This window comes from Lygodium microphyllum, chromosome 16 (assembly GCF_053477565.2).
Source record: "Lygodium microphyllum isolate KBCC chromosome 16, Lygodium_microphyllum_v1.1.10, whole genome shotgun sequence".
Lineage (NCBI taxonomy): Eukaryota > Viridiplantae > Streptophyta > Polypodiopsida > Schizaeales > Lygodiaceae > Lygodium > Lygodium microphyllum.
The window spans coordinates 9,937,325-9,943,462 of NC_141150.1; the positions used below are offsets into that span (position 1 = coordinate 9,937,325).

General features: G+C 43.7%; 1 pseudogene; it reads left to right on the plus strand.

Annotated features, from left to right (window-relative positions):
* The first annotated feature begins 395 nt into the window (after positions 1-395).
* LOC148022521 (uncharacterized) lies at positions 396-1,317 on the plus strand (annotated as a pseudogene).
* The last annotated feature ends 4,821 nt before the right edge of the window (positions 1,318-6,138 follow it).

Below are 6,138 nucleotides of genomic sequence, written 5' to 3' on the forward strand. Positions count from 1 at the left end.
CTGCGAGTCCGGCGAGACGTACCCCTGCGCATACACGCTCACCGAGGAGACACACCCCTGCACGGACACACTCACGCACACCCTCCTCTGTACCGTCACGTGAGGGCTCATGGCCACCATCACGTGCTCCCTCACAGCCACAGTCACGTACACAGTCACGTGCAGCCACCCCTAGTCATGGCTACTCCCGTAGTACAGATGAGAGCCGACGCCGCAGTAGGGAGAGCGGGAGTGGAGGATTATGCGGCAGGTGCTTTGGTGGGGGGGGTAGTAGGGCACGCGGTGAGAGAGGGCATGGAGGGAGGCATGTACGAGGAGACAGTGAGGAGTCGGAGGAGGCGAGAGAGGTGGAGGGAGAGATTTTCTACAATGTTATGGATAGGGGCGGGGTAGTCATGGATGCGAGAGGGAAAGAGGTGATGGAGTATATGCGGGGGGTAGTTTCAAACATGTATAGAAACTGTTTTGTAAAATTTAAAGATCAGGATAGCCGGTTAGTTAGGGAGGTCCTAGATAGTGTACATAGTCGGTACCCCAATCCCCCACGAGCGACATTCTCGGATGTATGGGGAAGGACGCGAATAAGGGAGATCTTAAGTAATAAAAGATCTCACCTTAAGAAACTCGCGTACGATGATGGGGTGAATGTAGCTGCGGGTGGCTATCCTTGTGAGAAACCTGCCACTGCCCACAAACGCGAGTGGAAGGAGGCAAAGAAGCGCGCAGAGGGAGGCGTGAAGAGCAGGCAGCATGTGGAGGCACGACGGATCCAAATGGAGACCATTGGATCGTCGCATTTCGGATCTAGCGGCGTCGAGTCGTGGGAGGCAGAGTTCGTAAGTAACTTGCCTCTTTATTTGATTGTTTGCCAAATTCATTGATTCTATGATTGTTTTGATCTTACAAACTATCTTGATTATGTTACAGTGACGGGTTATGGGGAGAGGGCCCACAGCCCACGAGACTGGGTATGCTCGCCGCAATAGCAGACGTGACACGTGGGCCATCTTCAGAAACGAGGGACGTATTACAGATGCGCAGTTTGACGCGGCCATGAGACCATACGGTCGATAGGTACTTGAAAACTCTAAATGAATGATTTCGGTTTATTTAATTGCATATATATGTATACTTACATACGGTATATTTCTTGAACAGGCACAAGCTGCTGATGCTCCTGCCCCTGATGATCCAGCCGCCACTGGTGATGTTCGTGCCACTGCTCCTGGTGGAGGCGAGCACCACTCATCGGAACATACCGATGCGAGCTCCTCTGATCATGGAGAGAGCACAGGGTCCTCATCATCCTCTGATTAGCTTTCAGAATACTGTAGGATGTGGTTGTACAAAAAAATTTTGTAACTGAAGCCATGGGCTTTTTTGCACCTAGCTCCCTATTTGACTTTGTATATATTTGTTCCTAATTAAAGCCATGGGCTATTTTGACATATGGACTCCCTTGTACACAAATGTATCATGTATTGACAATGTATTGAATCGTGAGTCTTGAGTCGTGTATTAAGTTTTAGATAGTAATATTGAATCGTGTATTCATAGAGAGTGAGTCTTGAAATCTAAATTGCTCTTTTTTTATGGTGCAATGCACCAAAAAAAAAATCTAGAGAGTGCCTTTGGGTGGCTGGATGCTGGAACAGCATCCAGGCACCCAAAAGCACTCTCTGGATTTTTTTTTTCCCTCTGCGATCGCGTGTATAAGCGCGTGTCATCTGTCAAAATCGCGTATATTTGCGCGGATAGTCTGTTAGATTCGCGTGTAAATTTGCAGCAAAACTGCGCAGAACGCGTGTATGGGGTCGTGTATTCGCACGACTGGCTGTCACTGTACACGCGCTTTTACACGCATGTCTCTGGCCGCGATGATACACGCGCTATTACACGGGCCCGACACTTTTTTTCCCAAGTCATTTTGTGCGGCTAGGAGCGCGGGTATGAGCCCGATCCCTTGTAGTGCTTGCATCACATGTTGTTGTTGTTGTACCTGCATAAGCATATTCATATTTTGCACCAACTGTTACAAAACATCACTGGAGATTGTATTTGAAGGTTCTCCCATCTTATCTTTCCTTCTTTTGTGACGACCTTTCATGTCGGGTTCACCAATGTCGAAGGGGTTTTTGTCAAAAGGTCGAATCCCCCGGGGATTAGAAGTAGAAGGAAGTAGAGATAGGAGATGGAAGAGAAGATAGAGAATACCCAAGTGGTAAACACGACAAAAACAAATCACAATGAATTGAAACAATATGTATTGAAAGAACCTGGTATCTTTGCTCTACTCAAAAGTAATCTCCAGGCATTAGTTCTCCTAGAGCTCCTTTGTAGACCAAAAACGTGGATCAGAAAAATCAGCTCTTTCTCTGCTGCCCAGAACCCAAATCTGATGGCTCCGTTGGCTCTGAAAGGGGGGTAAAGCTTCAGGACACCTGTTCACGGATCTCCGAGATCACTCATTCTTCTTCTTTCAGTTCAATCTGCAGTTTTCAGCTTGTTTACAGCGATCACGATGCACGCGATTTCGTCAATCTGTCCTTCTTGTGAAAATTCCCTAACTGGCTAAAAAAGCAACTAGCTTTTTGCATGCCATCCTAATCTAGAAGCTTTTTCTAACTTTTTCAGATTTTTACAATAAATAATATAAAAAATAGACTAAAATTATCCAAAAATCTAGTATTTTCTGATAATTCATGCAAGTCGCACTAGTACTAATGGCTTAGATCACATTGACTCTCTAGATCAATAGAGAAGTTGGATGATGATCCATTCCATACATTTTCACACTATGTCCTCATAATATCACGACAGCGTAGATAGTTATTAAAAGTTATTTGAGTCCCTTACAAACTAGGAGCATATCCATGCATTAGCAAAATAGAAACAGTTCAAATTGTAATAACCTTTTCCTTTAATGAAAGACATTGAATCTCTTGAGTATGTGGAAACGTGAAGAGGGAAGCTCTCAATAGGCAGTCATGGCACACGGTCTATTGACTAGGGTAGTTGTATTAAGTTCATTAAAAAAAAAGTATTTCCTACCAACATGTGGCATATGCTCCCCCTTTCATGCATGTAGCATATTTAGGGGGGTGAACAAGGAGTAAGAGATGATGGAACACATAGCACAAACATAAAGCAATAGAAGCAAGGCACTGGGATGGAGATGGATTATGCTAACATTGTCATTGCTAGCATGAACATGGAAGAGCTAGAGAAGAAGATGTGGGGTGACCAAAATGATTTCAATGAGAATTAAAAGAGAGTCACAATAGAATTTGGGGAGCAAGTGCTATGTGCATGAGTGGTATCCTTGTTGCCATGCATTCTGCAAAGCAACGCTAAGTATTCTCTATGCAACATGTACATGTATTTAAGGGAAGTTCCCCCTTGAGGATGAGTTTGCTAGATTGTTTTGGCTCACCTATGGATCAAAGTGGTGCTCACATTGTTTTGCTTGCCATGAGGTTTCTTTTGGGTCTTGCTTTCATTTAAAGCAAAAAGAGATTAGGTTTTGGGTTCAGTTGTTTGGCTTAAAGTGAGCCTTGTTTACATGCTTCCATGTCATGTTGATTTTATTCATGAGGAGGTCTTGCAAATTGAATGCCCAATATGGGCTAGTTCTCATGGACTTCCTACTTTGCTAGATGGAGAACTTATGTGCTAGTAGAAGTGCTAGGTAGAGCACTCTATGTTCTTACAATAATATCAACTAGTGGAGCAAGTTGCCTCTCGCACTTTGGGATAAGAGGAAGAAGATCCTTGAGATGCTCTAGCTTTTTGATCCTAATGGGATTGAGTTGTTGGTCGATGTCAAGAAGATGGGTGCTTTGCAAAGCAATGCCCAAAAAGGAATTCAGCTAAGAAGAACCCAAGGAGAAAATAGTGGAGATAAGGAAGAACTTCAAAAGAAGTAAAAAGAAAAAAGCATAGGTTGAGAAGGGTAAATTCAAGGAAACAAACAAGCCTAAGAAGGAGGAACCTAAGGAGCAACCTAATTATCAACCTCGCGATCCTAGAGATACCAAAGTTAAAGCAGGATGGAAACAAATAAATTCAACTACCAAATTCTTTGAAGTCTAATGGAGGTAAGAAATAAAAACTTTCCCTTTAAAAGCTTATAGCAAATGTTTTGTTGACAAGGCTTTTTTGCTATTTTAGATTATAGAGGTTCAAACAAAGATATAATATCACCACAAGATATAGGCCTTATAGCGATGTTAAAAGCAATGAAAATATAAATAACAAAATTTTCCCCGTTGTCACAAAAAGCGTTGTTATTGGCGACGCCATATAGAACAATCGGTATTAGCGTCGTTATCAGTGTTGCTATTTGCGTTGGTATCAACATCACAAATGCGACGCTGATACCGACGCAAATAGCAATGCTGATAATGACACAAATAACGACGTGTGCATGTAAATTTGCGATGCTAATAGCGATGGTAACAGGGAAAGAATAATTTTTGTGGCAAGTCAACAAGCTGCCATGTCACATATAGCACTGTGCACTTTATTTGGGCCATACAAAATAGTTTCTGCACTGGGTACAATGCTCATGTAAACAAAAATAAAGTGTACTTAAATCATAACACTGATACATGAAATAAATACATGATCGCATAATGAAAGCGACTAGTACAATCATGACAAGATATCACTACTACATAGAAAATGTCTATAAAGATCAGGTGACCAAAAAAGAAGGGTGTGTGAGCTCCAGGGATCCAAGGGCAAGCTACATATCCTTGCCATCCGAAAGCTCGTCCCGCCGCAAAGAAGCATCAAATGGACTCTACAAAAAAAAAAACAACTACACATCAATCCACCATACAATAATGCATTCTAATTAAACATGGTAACTATGGACAAGAAAGATGAGTCACTTACAACGTTGCCGCGTCTATACAATTGGTCAATTAATGTAGTGAGACCGTGCCTCTCTGCATATTGAGTCTCAAGGCCGATCGGATCGCGATTTGTAATGGAATGTTGCAAAGAAAACAAAATACTAACAGTTAGAAACATGATTATCAGTACAAAGGATATTGCAAAAAAATAAACAAGAAAAACAAAAGAAAAACTTACAAAGTCCTCCAGATATGTCCTATGGCGGCCACTCCCAAGATGATGGACCACTCCGGCCTCTAGTCGTGCCCTCGCCGCCTCGCGCTGCTGACTCCAACCTCTTGGAGAATCTGTAGTCTCCTTCCTCAGTGGATGTCAGTCATCCGCGTCTAGCCACTCGGGCTTTGCAGCCCCACTCTTGAGTGCCTTGCATGTGTCTGATCGTCTGTGTGACATATATGCACACATGCAATCCATCATCCAGCCCGTAGAAAATCTATATGCTATGGTTGGAACCGGAAACTCCTCATGCAAGGATGCTACTATGTAGTCCTTGCTCTCCTCTGGTATGTTTTTCCAATGATCTAAGACGTTGTGCCGAAAAACTTGTTGGCACAATGATGGCTCCTGACCTATCATCGACAAGATAGGCATATCCCTCTGGGGTATGCTTAAGATGGGTCCTCTCCCACCTGCGTCCACACTCTTGGGTATATCCAGGAGACCCCTATACATCCGGTATACCAACTAGGATAGTATCTATTGGTGTAGCACCCATAGGGGTGCCACTGCAGACGGCTGAGCAAAAGCCAAAGTAACTGGACTAGACGTTCCCACAGGTGTGACAAATCCTGGAGGTGATGCAACTCCAGCACAATGATGAGACGGAGACACCGGTCGGTACCTCCATAGCAACCACCTGAGCCACACTCCCTGGAACCGCCACGAGAGTGAGGAGTCTTATCTATATCCCTTGCTAGCCGCGAGCTCACTGCCTCTGTATCTCTATAACACACCCCTGACCCTGAAGCACTCCCTTCCTCTAGCCCAAGTCTAGAGCTTTAACCTCGTCTGCTCGAAGCTGAAGCATGTGATCGCGCCGAAGTAGATCTCTGATACAGCTCCTGGTCCGCCATGTCTCTGAATCTCGCCATTTGATCTAGAGACATGCTCGTGAAGATATCCTGCAACTCCTCATTTCTCATCCCTTGACTCATCCTGAAAAGGTCACCTACACAGACAAAAAATAATGGTAGCATAATCAATTTAAATCATATAAAG